The sequence below is a fragment of the Thalassophryne amazonica genome, chromosome 4, assembly GCF_902500255.1.
Source record: "Thalassophryne amazonica chromosome 4, fThaAma1.1, whole genome shotgun sequence".
NCBI classification, from domain to species: Eukaryota; Metazoa; Chordata; class Actinopteri; order Batrachoidiformes; family Batrachoididae; genus Thalassophryne; species Thalassophryne amazonica.
Window position 1 is genome coordinate 48,656,312 of NC_047106.1, and position 22,819 is coordinate 48,679,130.

Consider the following 22,819-nt stretch of genomic DNA (forward strand, 5'->3'; position numbering starts at 1 on the left):
TGCCCTTAGTTGCAGAAAAGCAACTAATAGTTAACCAAGTTAGATTACGAGTTACCATATTAGCTCCATTCAGCAACTGCCGACAAGTTGTCTGTAGCTGCTAATGATGTAACTGTAAAATATCACTGTATAAAGTAACTTTTCAAAGTTACTTTGGCAACACTGATGCCTTCTGTATAAACCGGTGCCACTAATATTGGCTAACCTGGTAGATGTTGTTCACGAGTGGCTACACCGCCATACAAACCAACCAAGCAGTAAATTAAAACGCTAATGTCCAGCTTATTTTCTGACTTGCAGTGCTGTCTGGAAAACAGATTTCATTCCCGGTGGCCACTTATGACTTCAGAGGTAAACGGAACGCAGCATAAATTCACATTCAGCCAGCGGTAGTGGGTGGTATCTGTTAATTTATCAGTGATTTGGTCCCAAACGGTAGTGCTGTGAACACATCATCTCATGCTGCAGCTCTCAGTAAAAATCCCACAAACTCCCAACAACAGGAACGCTTCAGCTGATTCAATAGAATTCTCACTCGATCACTCCAGCAGCCAATCAATGTGTCTCCAATTAGTATCGCTCTAATTAGAAACTATTGTTCTGAGCTCCAGCTGAGGCAGTTCATTCATCAATATGAAATTAAGCAGCAGCCACTTAACATGGGATTACTATCACGAGTTAATTTATATTGGAATCAATTTATTTGCACCATTCACTGCAATCATGCCTGGAGGCTGTGCGCAGGACTCCCTGGGTGTGTATGAGAGGAGTCTGTAAGGCTTAAAGAGAGAAAAGAAACAGGATCCACAGACGGTACCAGACTGAAATTAATTATAATACAGCTTTTTCTCAGAGGAAAAGTCACTATTTGCAAATGAGACGCTAAACGAAAGGAGCAGCGCAAATCAAATCACCTATTTTAACCACCTTAGCAACATCCAACAGCAAGTGGAACATCCCATTACGAGAGCCCGATTTCACATCTCGCGTTGGAAGCTTTGACACAGGCAGAGACGCATTAGATTACAGTGAGAGATGTCATCATTGCAACTGCATCATTAAGAAACATGATAGATGTTCATTTTCCACGGTGAGCTCTGTCACTGTCCTTGACACGGCTCTCACACAGGGGAGTATTTCGCAGATTTTGCTGCTCTCTGTGGGGGAAAATATACTGTAATTGTGTGTAACAATGACTTCCACAGTCATTTCCATCCTGAATACTAACGTCAGAGTGAGAGGTGTTCAATTAACATTTCTTTGGCAAGGAAAGGAATCCTAGTCACATGCAGTTCACATCAAGCAAACTAGATCGCATAATTTTTAACCAAGAAGAAGTGGCCCTCAGAAAATGGAACAATGGTGGCTTACATTTTTTACATGGATTCATGCAAATTAGTTCTTTGTGATTCAGTGATTTAGTTCTGTGTGGACTTTATGTGAATGAACCTGTACAAAAGTGCCTTTATAGCTTTGTAGAGAAGCTTGAATCTTCGACTGGACTGGGTTGCTTGACGCGAGGACGTTTCGCTTCAAATCGCAGAAGAAGGGTTCTTCTCGACAAGGGTCAGACAGAAGTCAGACTTCTTCTCGACAAGGGTCAGACAGAAGTCAGACTACCAGAGCAAGAATTTTAGCTGAGGAAGCTTCTGTGATTTGAAGCGAAACGTCCTCGCGTCAAGCAACCCAGTCCAGTCGAAGATTCAAGCTTCTCTACTATGGAAATCACCTGGACAACTGAGAGCCTACACAGAAACCTTATAGCGTTGACTAACACACAACCCTTCCACCATGTTCAATCCATACTGGCACCAAACAGTTTGAGTTAGTGGTGTCTAAAGTGTTCCAGAAAGGGCCAAGAGGGTGCAGGTTTTCTTTGTAGACACTGACTCCAGCAGGTGATTTCACTGATTATTAATTTGAGGAAGGTGATGGTCTAGTGGTTAAGGCGTTGGGATTGAGACCAGAAGATCCTCGGTTCAAATACAAGCCTGACCGGAAAATCACTAAGGGCCCATGGGCAAGGTCTTTAATCCCCAATTGCTCCCGGTGTGTAGTGAGCATCTTGTGTGGCAGCACCCTGACATCGAGGGGAATGTGAGGCATTACCAAGAAGAAGTGGCCCTCAGAAAATGGAACAATGGTGGCTTACATTTTTTACATGGATTCATGCAAATTAGTTCTTTGTGATTCAGTGATTTAGTTCTGTGTGGACTTTATGTGAATGAACCTGTACAAAAGTGCCTTTATAGCTTTGTAGAGAAGCTTGAATCTTCGACTGGACTGGGTTGCTTGACGCGAGGACGTTTCGCTTCAAATCGCAGAAGAAGGGTTCTTCTCGACAAGGGTCAGACAGAAGTCAGACTTCTTCTCGACAAGGGTCAGACAGAAGTCAGACTACCAGAGCAAGAATTTTAGCTGAGGAAGCTTCTGTGATTTGAAGCGAAACGTCCTCGCGTCAAGCAACCCAGTCCAGTCGAAGATTCAAGCTTCTCTACTATGGAAATCACCTGGACAACTGAGAGCCTACACAGAAACCTTATAGCGTTGACTAACACACAACCCTTCCACCATGTTCAATCCATACTGGCACCAAACAGTTTGAGTTAGTGGTGTCTAAAGTGTTCCAGAAAGGGCCAAGAGGGTGCAGGTTTTCTTTGTAGACACTGACTCCAGCAGGTGATTTCACTGATTATTAATTTGAGGAAGGTGATGGTCTAGTGGTTAAGGCGTTGGGATTGAGACCAGAAGATCCTCGGTTCAAATACAAGCCTGACCGGAAAATCACTAAGGGCCCATGGGCAAGGTCTTTAATCCCCAATTGCTCCCGGTGTGTAGTGAGCATCTTGTGTGGCAGCACCCTGACATCGAGGGGAATGTGAGGCATTACCAAGAAGAAGTGGCCCTCAGAAAATGGAACAATGGTGGCTTACATTTTTTACATGGATTCATGCAAATTAGTTCTTTGTGATTCAGTGATTTAGTTCTGTGTGGACTTTATGTGAATGAACCTGTACAAAAGTGCCTTTATAGCTTTGTAGAGAAGCTTGAATCTTCGACTGGACTGGGTTGCTTGACGCGAGGACGTTTCGCTTCAAATCGCAGAAGAAGGGTTCTTCTCGACAAGGGTCAGACAGAAGTCAGACTTCTTCTCGACAAGGGTCAGACAGAAGTCAGACTACCAGAGCAAGAATTTTAGCTGAGGAAGCTTCTGTGATTTGAAGCGAAACGTCCTCGCGTCAAGCAACCCAGTCCAGTCGAAGATTCAAGCTTCTCTACTATGGAAATCACCTGGACAACTGAGAGCCTACACAGAAACCTTATAGCGTTGACTAACACACAACCCTTCCACCATGTTCAATCCATACTGGCACCAAACAGTTTGAGTTAGTGGTGTCTAAAGTGTTCCAGAAAGGGCCAAGAGGGTGCAGGTTTTCTTTGTAGACACTGACTCCAGCAGGTGATTTCACTGATTATTAATTTGAGGAAGGTGATGGTCTAGTGGTTAAGGCGTTGGGATTGAGACCAGAAGATCCTCGGTTCAAATACAAGCCTGACCGGAAAATCACTAAGGGCCCATGGGCAAGGTCTTTAATCCCCAATTGCTCCCGGTGTGTAGTGAGCATCTTGTGTGGCAGCACCCTGACATCGAGGGGAATGTGAGGCATTATTGTAAAGCGCTTTGAGCGCCTGTTGCAGATGGAAAAGCGCTATATAAATGCAATCCATTTACCATTTCACTTTGAGCAGATGGGATGAGTTCATCAATGGCCAGAAAGGGCCAAGAGGGTGCCCTGTCAGACTACAACACTATGTCATGGTCACCACTGCTTCCATGCTGGTGCAGTTTGTTTTTGTTTTACAAAACAACAACAACAACAAAAAAACATTAACACAAACAAAACTTCAAGTATTCGCTTATAGAAAGATGGGTTTTTTTTCCACCAGCTTTTTTTCAGTTAAAACAACTGCAACACACACAGGCATTTGTGTATGACATGGCAGCACAAGGGCTCATATACACCACTGAACCGGTTAAATAAAGAACGTAGTATAACAATAAACAGGTAACCAGTTGAGTCAGTTCGACATGCTTTATTTTAATCTCAGTAAGTGTCAATCTTGTCCACTTGAAGGAGTTTTAATCAGTCAAACCAGCTTAACCTGCAGCTCTCACGCCTGTCCATCTCTGTCGTTGCAAGGCCGTGTGGTGGCACATAAATGAAATGCAGCCATCAGTGATGCTGTTAGTTACAGCTGCGGTTTTCCTCCAGACAAGTGAAATATCTGCTGTGAAAAAGGTCAATCCTACAATACTCTTTGCGAGAGAGAAAATAAATCATTACAAGCTGTATCTCGTCCAAAAACACATTGCATGTGGTCTTGTAAGCAGTTATGCGCCTCAATAGACATAGCCAGCGCGCACCAGCAGAGTACATATGATAGATATGTTGTTGATTTTCTCTGACAAATCATAACAAGTCCATTAGTCTGCCACTTCCATCAAAACTAAATTACATTAACTGGCACCTGCAATTCCTACCCTGAAACGTAGAGCCATCACTGGTGTTGTGGAACAATTAGCAAGGCGGCAATCATAGCATGACAAAACTAGCTAGCAGTCTCATACCTGGATCCAAACAAAAGACTAATGGGGTATTGTTCATGTAGTATCTGTTCACTGAAAAGACCTTATTAAAAAAAAAAAATGTCATCAAAAGCAGTTTTCAACTTACTCATCCAAGATTTCTTAATGAATATCAAGACAGTCACCTTTCAGCATAGACTTACATGTGGTTACGAAATGAGTGTAACATACTGAAATACTTTGCACTTGTAGAGAAAACCTGAAACCATTTCACATTCATCTGTTTTCTTCTCCTTTTCGGCAATACTCCTTCAGTGGTCTCGATAGTTGATTATTTCGTCTGATTAGTGATAGTCAGTCAGTTTGTTTGCCTTCTCCCTTTTTCACTCAACTGTCCCTGATCAAGGTCCATACTTGATTTGATGTAGCGACCCAAACATATTTTACTTGCTTCGCTGATGAGGTTTGGTACTAGAGGTACTGTCTTACCAATGGCAAGATAAATACACAAAATACAGGCTAAACAAACAAGAATTAATGCTAAACTATTTATGAATACTTAAAAATAACAGGCTAACTGCCAGATGTTAACCAATGAATACATACATACAGTATGAGGAGAATGTGTCATTTGCTTGCAAATTAGCATAACATGTAAACTGTCATGCCAACTACATAATATCTAGCTAACAGGGATGTTCCACAGGGCGCCGTTCAAGCATCAACCATCATCCAAAATGTACAAAAATGGGATGACTTAATTAAATGACTTAACGATTTAATCCAGCTTGCCTCCTAACAGGTTAGTTTATAAAGTGCAGACCTGGCAACCAGCTGGCTTATGAAGTGAAGACATGGCAACCTGCCAGCAAATGAAAGAAGAGAGCTGTTTTTGATCGTGCCTTTGGCCAGGCACGATCAAAAACCACAACAAATGCTACTTCGGCTTCAAATTTTTTCCCCGATGGGGTACAATCAAACAAGCTTCAAACTGTAGTTACTACAGATACCCCATTTAAAAAAAAAGTTTGAGTATGACTGAAACCATTAAGACTATGAATACCCAGAAGTTACCACGTACTATCAATGATTTCAAGAAATGGGATGAAATTTTTAAACAGTTAAAAAATTGGATCCAGATTCAATTCAAATCTGATGCTGATGATGGCCACGACTACTACATACACCAAGTTTGTTCAGCACTGACAAAAATGGATGAAGAAGTTACTGTAATGCTTCAAAATATGCCCTGATATGCTATTAGGGATTAAACAGGAAGGAACGGTGTTCTTTGGAGTAGCCCCATAAATTATCACAGACAGACACTGTAGCCGCGGCTAGGGTATGGAGCCACCAAGTTAACTGGCACAGCTGCTATCCAGAAAAAATTAACTGAATGAAGGGAATGCATTTGTAAAATGCAGTATGTTTTCACCAGTTTCTGAATTATATAATTCTACATTCAGTACAGGCAATAACTGGTAGAGTACAATTAATTGATGGAAAGTATGTCCTGCTCATATAATTTCAACCATCATAAACTAACAGAGAGCTGTTTTGTGACACTGCAATTACCTAGCACATAGCACAGCTAATCAAAATCATAAATTTTGAAATCATGTGAAAGTAGTTTAATGTGTAGGATCCAGTACTGTCTGCAATGGACTACAGACTATCAGTCTAACTTTAAAGTGGCTCAGCAACAGCTGAGATCAAAGTTCCAGGAATTTGTGGTATTTAAGCTGAACCTCTCCAGGCTGATCAAGGTGCTGTTCCTCTGGAATTTCTGACCTTGATTTTGTGGCTGATGCTTTGACTTTGTGGAATCAATGGATACCCTGATTGCAGCAGCTGAGGAGCTAAGTGACTAATCGGATCATCTGTGTTTGCAGTTGTCCTGGATCAAGTCTAAGTTCATTGCTGTCAAGGACCTCTTGGACTCAGCCACAGACATGTATGCAATGAAAGCGTCAAACTTGCAGTGATTCATTCATCTTGGGAGTGATGTTGATTTGTCTGAGTCCTTGGCCTTGCAACTGAGACACCTGGGAAGAGCTTATGGAGTCATTAGGTCAATGGACAGAGATGGTTGTTGATGCAGGTACCATTACAGGAGAATGAAGGTCCAAGTCTTTGGGTCCTTTTGCTTCCAGTGTTACTGTATGGTTGTGAGACTTGTACTGATATTGCCGACCTGAAGTGATGAGTGGGTGTCTTGGTAGTACGTTTTTAGGGATTCCTTGGGTACCACTGGAATGAGTTCTTGTAACAAACAGTTACTTAGGGAGACTCATGTGGAGTATCACTTGCCTTTGTGAGGGTACTTCAGCTGAGACATTTTAACCATGGCCCACAGTTCTCTGACTACAGTGGCTTGCAAACGTATTCAGCTCCTTGGTATTTCATGCATTTTAATTTGTTTATGGCATTTCAAATACAAAAAAGTAAATCAGGCTTCTCAATATAAAAATTTCTAAAATTATCTTCCTTAGACTCAAACTGAAAGTAAACCTCTACAACCTGGTATAAATTAATTAAAAATGTAAAAGCCAAGATGAAGGATTTTCTTTCACCAAAACATTAAATCTAGGCTTGCATCTCAGATGTACCTTCATGCAAATTGTAGCTGAACTTTCAGGTCTTCTTTTTTAAGAAAATCCTACTCTGCTCCACTTCATCATGAAGCTGTATAACAGTGGATACAAAATGCAAAACATGCACTATGCACAATTTCTCCAATCACAGCCACAGACGCCTGTAACCTCTTCTGGGTTGTCGGGGTGTCTTGGTGGCTTTCCTCACTCTTCTTCTTGCACAGTCAGTCAGTTTTTGAGAACTGTCTACTCCACACAGATTTACCAGAGAGTGCCATACTGTTTGTATTTCTTCATAACTGATGAAAATAAAGTTCAAGACATATTCATCCATCCATCCATCCATCCATTTTCTTTCGCTTTATCCGGAGTCGGGTCGCGGGGGCAGCAGCTCAAGCAAAGCCGCCCAGACCTCCCGATCCACACACACCTCCCCCAGCTCCTCCGGGGGAACCCCAAGGCGTTCCCAAGACAGCTGAGAGACGTAGTCCCTCCAGCGTGTCCTGGGTCTTCCCCGGGGCCTCCTCCCAGTGGGACGTGCCAGGAACACCTCTCCAGCGAGGCATCCAGGGGGCATCCGGAAAAGATGCCCGAGCCACCTCAACTGACTCCTTTCGACGTGGAGGAGCAGCGGCTCGACTCTGAGCTCCTCCCGAGTGACCGAGCTCGTCACCCTATCTCTAAGGGAGCGCCCAGCCACCCTGCGGAGGAAACTCATCTCGGCCGCTTGTACTCACGATCTCGTTCTTTCAGTCATGAGCCAAATCTCATGACCATAGGTGAGGATCAGAACGTAGATCGATCGGTAAATCGAGAGCTTTGCCCCCTACTCAGCTCTCTCTTCACCACGACGTCCGATACAGCGACCGCATCACTGCAGATGCTGCACCAATCCGTCTATCGATCTCACGCTCCATCCGTCCCTCACTCGTGAACAAGACCCCGAGATACTTAAACTCCTCCACTTGAGGCAAGGACACTCCACCAACCTGAAGAGGGCAAAGCACCTTTTTCCGGTCGAGAACCATGGCCTCGGATTTGGAGGTGCTGATTTTCATCCTGGATGCTTCACACTCGGCTGCAAACCGCCCCAGTGCATGCTGAAGGTCCTGATTTGACGAAGCCAACAGAACCACATTGTCCGCAAACAGCAGAGACGAGATTCTGTGGTTCCCAAACCAGACCCCCTCTACACCCTGGCTGTGCCTAGAAATTCTGTCCATAAAAATAATGAACAGAACCGGTGACAAAGGGCAGCCCTGGCGGAGGCCAACGTGCACTGGAAACAGGTTTGACTTACTACCGGCAATGCGAACCAAGCTCCTGCTGCGGTCGTACAGGGACCGGATAGCTCTTAACAAAGGACCCCGGACCCCGTACTCCCGGAGCACTCCCCACAGGGTGCCCCAAGGGACACAGTCGAACGCCTTCTCCAGATCCACAAAACACATGTGGACTGGTTGGGCAAACTCCCATGAACCCTCGAGCACCTGACGGAGCGTGTAGAGCTGGTCCAGTGTGCCGCGACCAGGACAAAAACCACACTGCTCCTCCTGAATCCGAGGTTCGACCATCGGTCGAATTCTCCTCTCCAGTACTCTGGAATAGACCTTACCGGGGAGGCTGAGGAGTGTGATCCCCCTATAGTTGGAACACACCCTCCGGTTCTCCTTCTTAAACAGAGGGACCACCACCCCGGTCTGCCAATCTAGAGGCACTGTCCCCGATCGCCACACGATGTTGCAGAGGCGTGTCAGCCAAGACACGCCTCAAGACATATTCAGTGACTTGGAAATGTTGATGTATCCATCCCCTGACTTGTCTGAAGAAAACTGGTAATAAAACTGATCATTTACAGGTATTATACCAAAGGGGCTGATTACTTACACAACCCATCATCTTGGCTTTTATATTTTTAATTAATTCATATCAAGTTGTGGAGATTTACTTTCAGTTTGAGTCTAAGGAAGGTAATTTTAGAAATTTTTATATTGAGAAGCCTGATTTACTTTTTGTATTTGAAATGCCAAACAAAATAAATGTGTGAAATACCAAGGGGCTGAATACTTTTGCAAGCCATCATGCAGATGTGCCAGTGATGAGAATTCCAGCAAGTGGAGAAGATCAAGGGGAAACCCATGTTTCACCTATATGTGGCAGACAGATGGTCACTTTCAAGAGGTGGACCAGTGGGCCAGTTGCCTGCATAGGTGGCTGACTCACGAATTAGCCCTTGAGCAATGTCCCGAATGCCCAGAGAGCTGAGCAATTGGGTGCGTTGCATGGCAGCACCCTGACATTGGTGTGTGAATGGATGAAAGTGAGGCATTATTATAAAGCACATTCAGCTTTTACATCAGAGGGAAAGTGCTGTAGGAACACAGTCCTGTTACCATCTGTGGATGACGTGACCCTTTGACTTGATCACACACAAATTATGCCATTATCCTTTTCATCACTTAAATCAGAGGAGCGGTATTGCATTAACTGGTATTAATCATGACAGACACTGTTAGCATGACATGGAATGAATCTTTAGAACTATCTTCATGAAATTTGACAGATACATAGATATAAGTAAGTGGACCGGTTTGACAACACTAAAATTTGTGAAAAGTCTTGAGATTGTTGACAAAAAACAACAGCTTTCCAGTCGGATTTCCTAGACGATCAACCTACATTAAGTTTCTATTACAGTGCAGAAGAGGGTGTCACATGGCCCTTGTACATGAGACTTAGGGGGTAAAGAGACAGGCCAAATAACTGCCTGCTTTGCGTGATGGCAACATTTTTTGATTGATATTCCATGATTGTCGAAGTCTGAGAAGAGCAGTCCTGGTTCCACCATCGACAAGATCTTGTGAAAAGGTGCAAAAGCACTTTCGGTAGCTAAACTCTCTATTCACGGTTTTAGAGTATCCCAGAATCCTTTGCATGCTGGGGAGGGAGTCTTGATAATGGCTCAGCTTAATGCTAACTTTAACATTGAAAATGCCACAGACATGCATCAGTCCCGTTTTTAAGTTATAAAATATATCTATCAACTGTTTCAGAAGACCATAACAGGTCGGTTTAACATAAAAAAAAGGTAAATATTACCCACAGACATATGCGCTTTAGGGTTTTAGCTAGGAAAAATAAAGCAAAATAAAACAAAGAACCAATGAAGCAGCATATCGAAGATCGAAGCACTGCTTCATTGGTTCAAGTTTCAAGAATCTGTAATCAATGTAGAGAAATGATCATTTTCCTGACAAACACCCCCAAAAACAATGGCCACTCTGAAGGACCGATAAGGGAATCGTTAAGCAAAAAGGCTACTGACGTCGGTGGATCAAATCATTTCTTAAGGATACCCGAAAAGAACTGGTTCCCGACACACAACCCTAGCAGCAACACACTTTTTTTTTTTTTTTTTTTTATAAAAGTCACATTAAAGACTCACGATTATCTTAGTTAAACACCTAAATACATATTTTGGTTGAACTCACCTCCATAACAAAGCAATGTTGCAGACAAGTTGCTTGTTACTTGACCACTCCACTGTAAAGGCATCTATAAAATTATTCTCATCTCAGAACTGCAACACAACAGAATTTTGTACATGAACAAATTACAGTGCTCAATCTCTAAAGAATTTTTGCTCGGGCAGAGTTTAAAAATGAACTTGCCAGTCTTTGAATTCTGCTCAGGATTTCAAGAGCTGCAGCTTCTCTGCATTTCTTATTTTACTGTCAAGGTCTACATTACCTCAGAGATTCTCTCCACAAAACCTGTCAACATTTTGGAGTGCATCAAGACACTCAACACACAACCTGTCAACATTTTGGAGTGCATCAAGACACTCAACACACAAAAGAGCCTCACAATCCTTGGAAATACTGTAATAATTTGTCCTTGCTGATGTTTAATTATAAAAAGACTTTTCCCCACCTCAAATCAACTTTAAAACATGTCCACTCATTGAAACAACAATATCTAAACAGTACAAGGCTGAATTACCCCAAACAGATGAATGCCCCAATGTAAAGCCCAAGCATGCCTGTGAATACAAACAGGGCTTTAATTTTGAAATACAAAGTAATTTTCACAAACTTAGAACTCGCAGAGGGAAATCCTCTCATTTTGGTGTGCTTCTGTAATCAAATTCTTACATTGTAATTACTTTAGAGTCTTACACAACTCATTGAGGCTTTTTGTCTGGGGGAAAAAAAAACTCTAGTGCAAAGTGCAAAGCAGAGAACGGGCGCTTCATCTTACCAGACCAGGCCACACATCGAAGGACCCTAGTCTGCAACATAAGCATGTAGACAAGCCATCCTACGCCTGCGATAAAGCCAAAAAGTGGAGCATCCCATTAGCGATTGCTTTGCACACAGCCAGCGCTGTACCCCAGACCTGTGTGTATTGTGACAAAAGTGACCACAAACCAGAGAACTGTCCCGAACATACAGTGAACGCACGCAAGGATAAACTGAAGAAACGTGGATGTTTTTTTGTTTGCTTAGGCCCAAAATACATAGCAAAATACTGCTGAGTGAAAGTTTTGTGTAGCTTATGCAACCGTAAACACCATTTGTCAGTTTGTGAACAATCTGAAGCTAAGCCAGATATTGACACAACCAATAATAGTGGAAATACAGATGCTGTGTTGTCTTCAGTGACAAGCCCTGTAAAGGTTAAGACAAATAGTCAGAACAAAGTATTGCTGCAGATTGTTAGGACATGGACTGTAGGGCCAAAACAGAGAAAGATAACTCGCTGTCTGTTAGATGGAGGCAGCCACTGTAGTTTCATTCACAGAAGTGTTGGTAGAGCATTAGGACTGCCAGTTGTAAGGCAAGAGACACTGAACCTTCATGTTTTTGGTTCCACCACTCCTGTAGCAGAGAAATGTAATGTTGTGAGAGTTGAGAATGTGTGGAACACTGAGCAGAGACTTGCGATAGAAGCTGTAGAGACTCCTCAGGTGAGTACTGCTGTGATAAAGGTCCCAAGTGAGTCCATTCAAGTGGGGATAAAGAAAAGAGGATTGCAACTTGCAGTCTTTGCACTAGAGCAGTGATTCTCAACCGGGGTGCCGTGATCGATCGTCAGGGGTGCCGTGGGTATTTTTCATATTCGCGATTATTTTTCATATTCGCAATTACCGTGAATTATTTATTTTATCCACAAAGCATAAAACGACAGAATCTGATGTCAAACGTGCTGCAGCCTCGCTCTCGTCTTAAGGCGGGACAATAACAAGGAGGCTGACGGCCGATTAAAACAGTGCCGTCTCCTTCAAAAGCCGTCTAAAATGCGGAGCTGTCGGTGTGTGTGTCTGTGCCTGTGTGCGCGCGCGGAGTTAACAGGCTGCAGACTGCGAGGGAGGGGAGGGGGTGGGTGAGGGAGGGGAGGGGGTGAGTGAGGGAGGGGGTGGGTGAGGGAGGGGAGGGGGTGGGTGAGGGAGGGGAGGGGGTGAGTGAGGGAGGGGAGGGGAGGGGGTGGGTGAGGGAGGGGAGGGGGTGGGTGAGGGAGGGGAGGGGGTGAGTGAGGGAGGGAGGGGAGGGGGGTGAGGGAGGGGAGGGGGTGGGTGAGGGAGGGGAGGGGGTGAGTGAGGGAGGGGGTGGGTGAGGGAGGGGAGGGGGTGGGTGAGGGAGGGGAGGGGGTGAGTGAGGGAGGGAGGGGAGGGGGTGAGGGAGGGGAGGGGGTGGGTGAGGGAGGGGAGGGGGTGGGTGAGGGAGGGGAGGGGGTGGGTGAGGGAGATTCCTGAATGCAGGCGCGACACGTTCAGTGCGCAGCGAGCGCGGAGCAGAGAGGATTTTAAATGGAGTGAACATGTTAACAAAACGAAAACGTGAAGCTTTTACTTCTCTCTGAACTTTCTCTAAAGGTGTGATTCTGCCGTTACCGTCCTGTTCACACCATGTGCACGTCGTATGTTGAATTTATGAGATCATGAGATGAAATAAATGGTCAAATATCTTTAAAAACATATTTAAAAAATGAGAATATATGAATGAACTGAGCCACAAAAAAAAAAACAATGTTCAAACGCACAGATCACAAAAAGCAGGTGAGAACTCTGAACTTTAACAGCTGTTATTTTCCAAAGGTATTTATTTGTTCAATCTTAAGCTTAATGTAGTGTTTAAGCACAAAATGTGACTGATGAGGAGAAACAATTTCAGAAATGCAACAGAAACAACCACAAATCAGAAAAAGTTGGGACTGTATGTAAAATGAAGATAAAAATAAAAATGTTGCACCATTCCCAGTTTCTCCACTCACAGAAGCCAAACGTTTTTCCAGAGTTGTGTAATTATACTACAATAGTAGAATATAAAGAAGGGGAAAAAAAGAAAAAAAAATATACAATATATTCGTCAATCGCAATTATTTGACAATCGTCTCCAGAAATTCCTAATCGTGACAGCCCTACTTGAGATAAGAGCGCAAAATGCTTGAGGATTTTCAAAATGTGGTGTTTTCTGTATCGATTTTCTATTAATAATAATAATAATGATATTTGGGTTTTGCGCAAAACCAGAGGTAATAGCATTATAATATTATTTTGGTTGGTGGTGTGCCGCAGGATTTTGTAAATATAAAAAGGGTGCCGCGGCTCAAAAAAGGTTGAAAATCACTGCACTAGAGGGTGCTAATGACCAAGAGTTGCAGGTGTTAATAGGGCCAGACTACTACGAGCAGGCAGTCACTGGGAAGGTCCAAAAGGTCACCTATTCATTGATGGCAGTTGAAAGCATTTTCGGATGGGCTTTACAGGGACCAGTGACTACCTCCACTGTTACAGAGACCACTTGCATGCACATTAGTTTGACTGAAGACACCCAGATCTCTAAGCAGTTGCATGCATTCTGGGAGGTAGAGTCCCTTGGCATAGTAAACAAACAGGCGGAGATCCCAGAAGACTCAGACGTCCTACAAAGCTTTGAACAGACTACAACATTTGAAAATGGACGCTACCAAGTTGCGTTACTGTGGCAATGTGACAAAGACCAGCTTCCAGACAACTTTAGTGTAGCAAAGAGACTCTTTGAGAGCATTATGAGAAAACTGACGCAATCTTGCTTGCTAGGTACAACAATGTAATACAGGACTACCTGCAGCAAGGGATCTGTCAGGAGGTTTTAGAGGGTAAAACAGTGGCAGGGAACAAAAAGACTGTAAAATATTACATGCCACATCATGCTGTTATAAGCGAGGACAAGGCCACAACTAAACTCAGAGTGGTATTTGATGCATCCTCACATGATGAAGACAGCCCATCCCTCAATGACTGCACACTGGGCCTAACCTTAAACCCAAACCTACTGGATGTGCTCATTAAGTTCAGACTGCATGAGGTAGCCTTTACTGCTGATATACAGTGAGAAAAATAAGTATTTGAACACCCTGCGATTTTGCAAGTTCTCCCACTTAGAAATCATGAAGGGGTCTGAAATTTCCATCTTAGGTACATGTCCACTGTGAGAGACATAATCTAAAAAAAATAAAAATCTGGAAATCACAATGTATGATTTTTTAATAATTTATTTACATGTTACTGCTGCAAATAAGTATTTCAACACCTGCCAATCAGTAAAAATTCTGGCCCTCAAAGACCTGTTAGTCCGCCTCTAAAAACTCCACTTCCACTCCACTTATTATTCCAAGTTAGAAGCACCTATTTGAGATCGTTAGCTGCATAAAGACACCTGTCTACCCCACACAATCAGTAAGACTCCAACTACTAACATGGCTAAGACCAAAGAGCTGTCCAAAGACACCAAAGACAAAATTGTAGCCCTCCCCAAGACTGGAAAGGGCTACGGGGCAATTGCCAAGCAGCTTGGTGAAAAAAAATCAACTGTTGGAGCAATTATTAGAAAATGGAAGAAGCTAAACATGACTGTCAGTCTCCCTCGGACTGGTGCTCCATGCAACATCCCACCTTGTGGCGTATCAATGATCCTAAGAAAAGTGAGGAATCAGCCCAGAACCTCATGGGAGGAGCTAGTCAATGACCTGAAGAGAGCTGGCACCACTGTTTCCAAGGTTACTGTGGGTAATACACTAAGACGTCATGGGTTAAACTCATGCATGGCACGGAAGGTTCCCCTGCTTAAATCAGCACACGTCCAGGCCCATCTTAAGTTTGCCCATGACCATTTGGATGATCCAGAGGAGTCATGGGAGAAAGTTATGTGGTCAGATGAGACCAAAATAGAACTTTTTGGTCTTAATTCCACTTGCCGTGTTTGGAGGAAGAAGAATGCCGAGGACCACCCCAAAAACACCGTCCCTACTGTGAAGCATGGGGGTGGAAGCATCATGCTTTGCGGGTGTTTTTCTGCACATGGGACAGGACGACTGCACTGTATTAAGGAGAGGATGACCGGGGCCATGTATTGCGAGATTTTGGGGAACAACCTTCTTCCCTCAGTTAGAGCATTGAAGATGGGTCATGGATGGGTCTTCCAACATGACAATGACCAGACGCACACAGCCAGGATAACCAAGGAGTGGCTCCGTAAGAAGCATATCAAGGTTCTGGAGTGGCCTGGCCAGTAACCAGACCTAAACCCAATAGAAAATCTTTGGAGGGAGCTCAAACTCCGTGTTTCTCTGTGACAGCCCAGTAACCTGGCTGATCTAGAGAAGATCTGTGTGGAGGAATGGGCCAAAATCCTTGCTGCAGTGTGTGCAAACCTGGTGAAAAACTACAGGAAACATTTGACCTCTGTAACTGCAAACAAAGGCTACTGTACCAAATATTAACTTTGATTTTCACAGGTGTTGAAATACTTATTTGCAGCAGTAACATACAAATTATTAAAAAAAATCATACATTGTGATTTCCAGATTATTATTTTTTTAGATTATGTCTCTCACAGTGGACATGCATGTTGTGTGGGCCGCTGAAGAGGAGGTACTGCTGGCCCACCACCACCAGAGGGCGCCCTGCCTGGAGTGCGGGCTCCAGGCACCAGAGGGCGCTGCCGCATCATGGGAGTAATCTGGGTGACAGCTGTCACCCATCACCAAACACAGCTGTTTCCACTCAGCACCGAGGTATATCAGGAGGACGGCGTCTCCACCTCAGGGCCGAGATATCACCTAAGACCAAGGTAGTATTCTCTGCAGGTATACTTTGCATTATTAACTAAGACTGTCAAAACCGTTTTTCAGGACTGGTGACTCCTAAGAACCTTATTCCTTGGATAAGTACTCACCTTCCTGCTGAACTTTGTCAAGAGGTGGAGGCGGCTTCTCCCCTCTCTGTAACTGGGTGCGTTCATCCACTCCTGTGTGTTGTTGCTCTTTCCTGCCAGCAGTACCGGATCCGACGAGCGGAGGCAGTGGCCACCTGGGAAGTCGGGACTTGGCGGTTCCAGTATTTCCAGGGTTCGGTGGCAGAGGAGATCTGGGTGGTTCCGGTTCGACTGAGACGGACGTCTCCTACCTTCGAGCCTGCCCACACGACACCAGCGGATTCGACCCTAAATTGTGTTTGTTGTATTACTCTTGCTTGTTCAGTAGTAAATCTTGTTATTTACTTTCTCCATTGTCCGTTCATTGCGCCCCCTGTTGTGGGTCCGTGTTCCAACACTTTCACAACAATGCACCTAAGATGAAAATTTCAGACCCCTCCATGATTTGTAAGTGGGAGAACTTGCAAAATCACATGATGTTCAAATACTTATTTTCCTCATTGTAACTCAGGCTTTCCTTCAGATTTCCTTTGTGGAAAGGGACAAAGACACTGTTAGGTTCCTGTGAGTGCATGGACCTCCAGTCAAGGACTGCAAAAATGTCCTGGGAATGAACAGAGTTGTTTTCTGAGTGTCTCCCAGCCCATTCCTGCTTGCTGCCATCATTAGAAAACATCTCAAACAATTTGAAGCAGAACAGCCAAATGTTGTACAGACTCTCAGAGACTCTCTGTATGTTATTTCCAGCTCACCTACTGTGCAGGAAGCTCTACATGTGACAACAGCAGCAAAGGACATTCTCACCCAGGCAGGCATGAACCTCTGCAAATGGGTTACCAACTCACCTGAAGTGAGAGCCATGTGGAAAGAGACTGGAGTAGAGGTCAATGGAGATACCGAGTCCTGTGGAAATGTGCTCAAGGTGCTGGGACTAGTTTGGAGACCAGAGAGAGATGATTTTGTGTTTGATCAAAGGGGGCTAATGGACATTTTAAAAGGACAAAGAAAACACAAAAAGAAGTGTATTGCAGACATCACCCCACATATTTGACCCCATTGGGTTTTTCACTCCGTTTACTGTCAGAGTGAAATGCCTTTTCCAAGAAATGGGGGAGAGAGGGCTCAGTTGGGATGAACCCATACCCACTGACTTGACTGAGAAATAGACACAGTGGTGTACAGAGCTACCACTGCTCCACCTGGTGGCCATCCCAAGATGGTACTACATCGAAATTCACCAAGAGTCACACAGAGTAAAACTGCATGTCTACTGTGATGCAACTGAAAAGGCTTACAGTGCTGCGGCGTATCTACAAGGACAAAACAAACAAGGAGAGACTGTTACCAGTTTTGTGGCCTCTAAGTCACGAGTTGCTCTACTGAAGAAGATTACATTACCTCGCTTAGAGCTTATGGGTGTGCACCCATAAGCTCTTATTGGAGCAAGATTAGGACAGTCTTCTTAAGCCACTGAACATGGAGAAGAACCTGTTGTGAAAGTGTAGGAACACGGACCCACAACAGGGGGCGCAATGAACGGACAATGGAGAAAGTAAATAACAATTTTTACTGTTGTGAAAATGCACAACCAATACAACAATTGACACTTTGGGTTTACACCGAATTCCACTGGTGTCGTGTGGGCAGGCTCGAAGGTAGGAGACGTCCGTCTCAGTCGAACCGGAACCACCCAGATCTCCTCTGCCACCGACCCCCGGAAATACTGGAACCGCCAAGTCCCGAATTCCCAGGTGGCCACTGCCTCCGCTCGTCGGATCCGGTACTGCTGGCAGGAGAGAGCAACAACACACAGATGTGGATGCGACAGCACCCAGCCACGGAGAGGGGAGAAGCCGCCTCCACCTCTTGACAATATACAGCAGGAAGGTGAGTACTTATTCAAGCAATTTAGCTGTTAGTAGTCAGCAGTCCTGAAACGGTTTACAAATCTTAGCTGGTTATTCAGAATATGAAGGCAGAGAATGTTACCTCAGTCTTAAGGCGATATCTCGGCACTGAGGTGGAGACGCCGTCCTCCTGATATACCTCGGTGCTGAGTAGAAACAGCTGTGTTTGGAGATGGGTGACAGCTGTCACCCAGATTACTCCCATGATGCGGTAGCGCCCTCTGGTGCCTGGAGCCCGCACTCCAGGCAGGGCGCCCTCTGGTGGTGGTGGGCCAGCAGTACCTCCTCTTCAGCGGCCCACACAACAGAACCAGCTCAGCATGTGGACGGACTCGATGATCACTCTTCACTGGATCCGCAGCTCAGCCCAGCGGTGGAAGCCATTTGTGGCCAACAGAGTGACTGAAATACAAGAGCTCACAAATCCAGAGTCGTGGTCCCACTGTGCAGGTAAACTGAATCCTGCTGATTTGCCCACGTGAGGTCAGCATGTACAGAGCCTTCTTGAGAGCTGCCTGTGGTGGAGTGGACCCACTGCACTGTCCACAGCTGAAAGGGAACTGGATATTGATGATGACTATGTGGTGAATGAGGTAAACACTGAACTGAAATCTAAGTATCAGACGGTTGTACAACTTGCTAGCACTGAACAAACTGAACCTCTTTTAAACTTAGAAAGATACAGCAAGCTTAAGACTAACTAACTAACACAAGGTCTTGTCAGAAGATTCAGGGAGAGTTAACTGCAGAAGAGCTCAATGCAGCTGAAATGTACTGGGTGAAGGCTACTCAAGAGATTTGTTTTAGCTCTGAAATATTCCAGCTAAGGTTAAAGCAAAATGTGAAGAGAGACTCGAAAATCAAAGACTTGAAATCATTCTTAGATGAAAAGGGTCTGTTAAGTGTTGGGGGAAGACTGCAGAACTCTGATTTTAGTTTCAGAGAACAGCACCCCGGGTACTACCAACAAATCACAAGTATTCTGAACTGTTAGTTCAGTCATGCCATGAAAAAAGGTGATGCATTCTGGTGTAAGAAACACACTGATTCAAGTCAGAGAACAATACTGGATTTTGAGAGGAAGACAGCTTGAAAAACACATTGTTTCAGGTTGTTACAGTTGCAGAAAACTAAAGGTTAAAGCAGCACAGCATATTACTGCTCCTTTACTACGAGACGGAGTAACCGAGTTACCTCCATTTGAAGTTACTGGTGTCGATTTTGCGGGACCCTTGTATGTTAAAACTAAAGGGCAGCCAGTAAAGGCGTACATTGCACTGTTTACGTGTGCAGTAACAAGAGCAGTGCATTTGGAGTTAGTTTCAGATCAGACTACAAAGAACTTCTTATCGGCCTTTAAGAGATTCATTGCAAGACAAGGGCTATGTGGGATCATTTATTCTGATAATGCCAGAACATTTAAAAGAACCGACAAGGATTTAAAAGAGTTATGGCAAACTGTTAAAGGGTCAGAGCTCAGAGTTTTTCACTGACAAAGGGATCACCTGGAAGTTCGTCGCTGAGCGGGCAGCTTGGTGGGGGGGGGGCTTTTGGGAAAGGCTTGTGCGATCTGTAAAAACCTGCTTAAAGAGGGTACTATGGAAAGCATCTTTGAATTTTGAGGAACTCACAACAGTACGTACTTACTGAGGTTGAGGCAGTGTTGAATTCTAGGCCTCTGTCTTATGTACATAGTGATGCATTAGAGCCCCAGCCACTTGCCCCTTCTCATTTACTGGTTGGTAAACACCTGACTTCCTTGCCACCAAAGACTTCTTTCGCCAACTCAGGTACTCACAACAAGCCATGAGCAGCTAAGTAGAACGTGGAAATACCGGCAGAGACTTTTGACAAGTTTTTGGAACAGCTGGCGCAGAGACTATCTAACGGGCTTGAAATCACCTCACAAGGTGGACACCCCTACTCCAACAGCACTTAAGGTAGGAGATGTTGTTCTCATTGGGTTGGATCACATGCCCAGACAGACTTGGAAAATGGGTAGAGTCTTTCCAGGCAGGGATGGCCTCATACGTTCCTGTAATGTTCACACGTCCACAGGTAATTTGTCCAGACAACCTGTTCAGTTATTGTATCCCTTAGAGGTATAGAAGGTCAATTCCATACAGATGAACTGATGTTCATCGGGTGGGAGGATGTTGTGACTTATTTACAGTTGTATGTTATAAGAATACAGTTTACATGATTATTAGCCGAGTTTAACGTGATTGTACATTAATTACAATAAGGTACAGCGGAATTATTCTGAGCATTGAATGATTTATTTTGGAAAACCAGAAATGTTTTATCGTGAAGGGTGCTCAACCGGAACCAGACAAGTTTTGTGATAATATCTTGACTTCCTTTTTTTTTCTTTGAAACAGCAAGTTCACGTCTGTTTTCTTCTAATAAATGCTGAGCTAAATGATCAGCAAAGACATCTGAGCCTCCGTCATGCTTGCAGAAGCTTTCACTGAGTAACAAGCCACTTACATACATTATGAATGTGAGTTTTACATTGTACAGAAACACAAGTCCTAGAGCAAAGTTTGTGGAGAACCTGTGTTATGACGAGACTTCAAATCAAAGCATATCGAAAAGTTTTGCAATGCTCCCAGCACTGTGCTTCCTGTAGTGTATAATGTGCATTGTGCAGTGTTATAGTGCAGCAGATAAGTGAATATATACTGAGGGATCCTTCAAATGGTGATGCAAGCACCAAATTTGGCACACATACTCCTGAGACATTACTCTTTTAAAAATGCCAAGTGGCCACATGAACTTTCAATAGGTGGCCAAGAAGGGGTCAGTTGAAGAATTACACAAGGGTCAAAATTTAAAAATGCTCCAGTCATATTGAAAGGTATTCCAAATTATTTGTCTGATCATAAAGATTCCAAAAAAGTATAGTTTTGACTATCTGTGAATGAATGGTCTGGAGTTATGGGGTAAAAACAGCAAAAACACTGAGAAAGGTCAATTTCAGTTTGTAAAGGAATCAAAAGTTAAAGTTGCTCCAATTCTGGTAAAAAGTGGTGCAAATTACTGGTTGAGCTAAAAGGATTAATAAATGGAACAGTTTTGACTGTGTTGGGTGCTTGGTTTCCAAAGTAAAGGTTAAACAATGTCGGCATCCATTGGATTCTATGACATGTGACATATGCTACCCTGTAACATGATAACTAAACATGATACATGATGCAAACTATTCCTTTTTTAAAACCATATTCACTCAACTAATAATTTGCATCACTTTTTACCAAATTTGGAGCAACTTTAACTTTTGACCCTTGTACAAATTGAAAGTGACCTTTGTCACCATTCTTGCTGTTTTTACCCCATAACTCCAGAACATTCATTCACAGATAGTCCAAACTATACCTTTTTGGAATCTTTATGATCAGACAAATAATATGGAATACCTTTCAATATGATTGGAGCATTTTTAAATTTTGACCCCTGTGTAATTCTTCAATTGACTCCTTTGTGGCCACCTATTGAAAGTTCATGTGGCCACTCAGCATTTTTAAAAGAGTAATGTCTAAGGAGTATGTGTGCCAAATTTATTGCTTGCTTCACCATTTGAAGCATTTTTTTTTCAGTTATCCGCTGCACTATTACACTGATATTATTACACACACACACACACACACACACACACACACACACACACACACACACACACACACACACACACACACACACACACACACACACACACACACACACACACACACACACACACAACCAAGCAAAACAGAAGCAACCAAAAATAAAAATAAACAATGCACTGACCTGTGGTGAAAATGCCCCAGACTTTCATCAATACTTTGTGTGATGTGGAAAAGGTTGAAAAAAACAAACAAACAAAAAAACTCCAGCTGTGCATCTTTAAAGGACCCTACTTTGAAGGTGTGCATGGTATGCAGTACAGAGTATTGGAATGGCCACAAAGAGGACAAAACACACATAAACACATGCATAAACAGACACACACACACACACACACACACACACACACACACACACACACACACACACACACACACACACACACACACACACACACAAAGTGTGTGCATGTTGCCATGGTTTGATTAATATGAAGTAAATAGTGAAATAATTTTGGCGGAGCGTGCAGACATTGCAAAAATTGACGTGCTGGTTTATGTGTACATTTATCTCTGAAATAAATACTATTTTGCATTTGTTTAGTGTATTTGTGTGATTGTTACTAATCATATAAAAACAGAGTAATAATGCCTCTTAGGGCCAGCTTCACACTTAGCAAGAATGAGGTTGAATCAGCCCGAATGGGCAAAAAAGGCAAAATTCATGACACAGTCGGGAGGGACAAATATTCGGCCAGCCCTGTACAAATGCTGTTCGAATACCCAGAATGTGTTGAAGCCACCTCAAATGAATCACACACATTCTGAAAGCAGCAGCTCTCAACGTCAGGTTGGATGTGGCCACAACACAGCACAAAACCCCACAATCCCAGCAGAATGCTGCAGGAATATGCAGCTTTATGTG

General features: G+C 43.7%; 1 protein-coding gene and 1 long non-coding RNA gene across 2 annotated transcripts in view; both read right to left on the minus strand.

Annotated features, from left to right (window-relative positions):
- LOC117508169 (calsyntenin-2-like) overlaps positions 1 to 22,819 on the minus strand; it is a 1,041,373-nt gene that overhangs the window by 532,427 nt on the left and 486,127 nt on the right. The gene's annotated exons all lie outside the window — the stretch shown is intronic.
- On the minus strand, positions 3,525 to 17,790 carry LOC117508174. Its single transcript, XR_004560004.1, has 3 exons — positions 17,640 to 17,790; positions 8,874 to 8,882; positions 3,525 to 3,535 (listed from the first exon to the last, which is right to left on the minus strand). It is a non-coding gene; the product is annotated as an uncharacterized LOC117508174 (long non-coding RNA).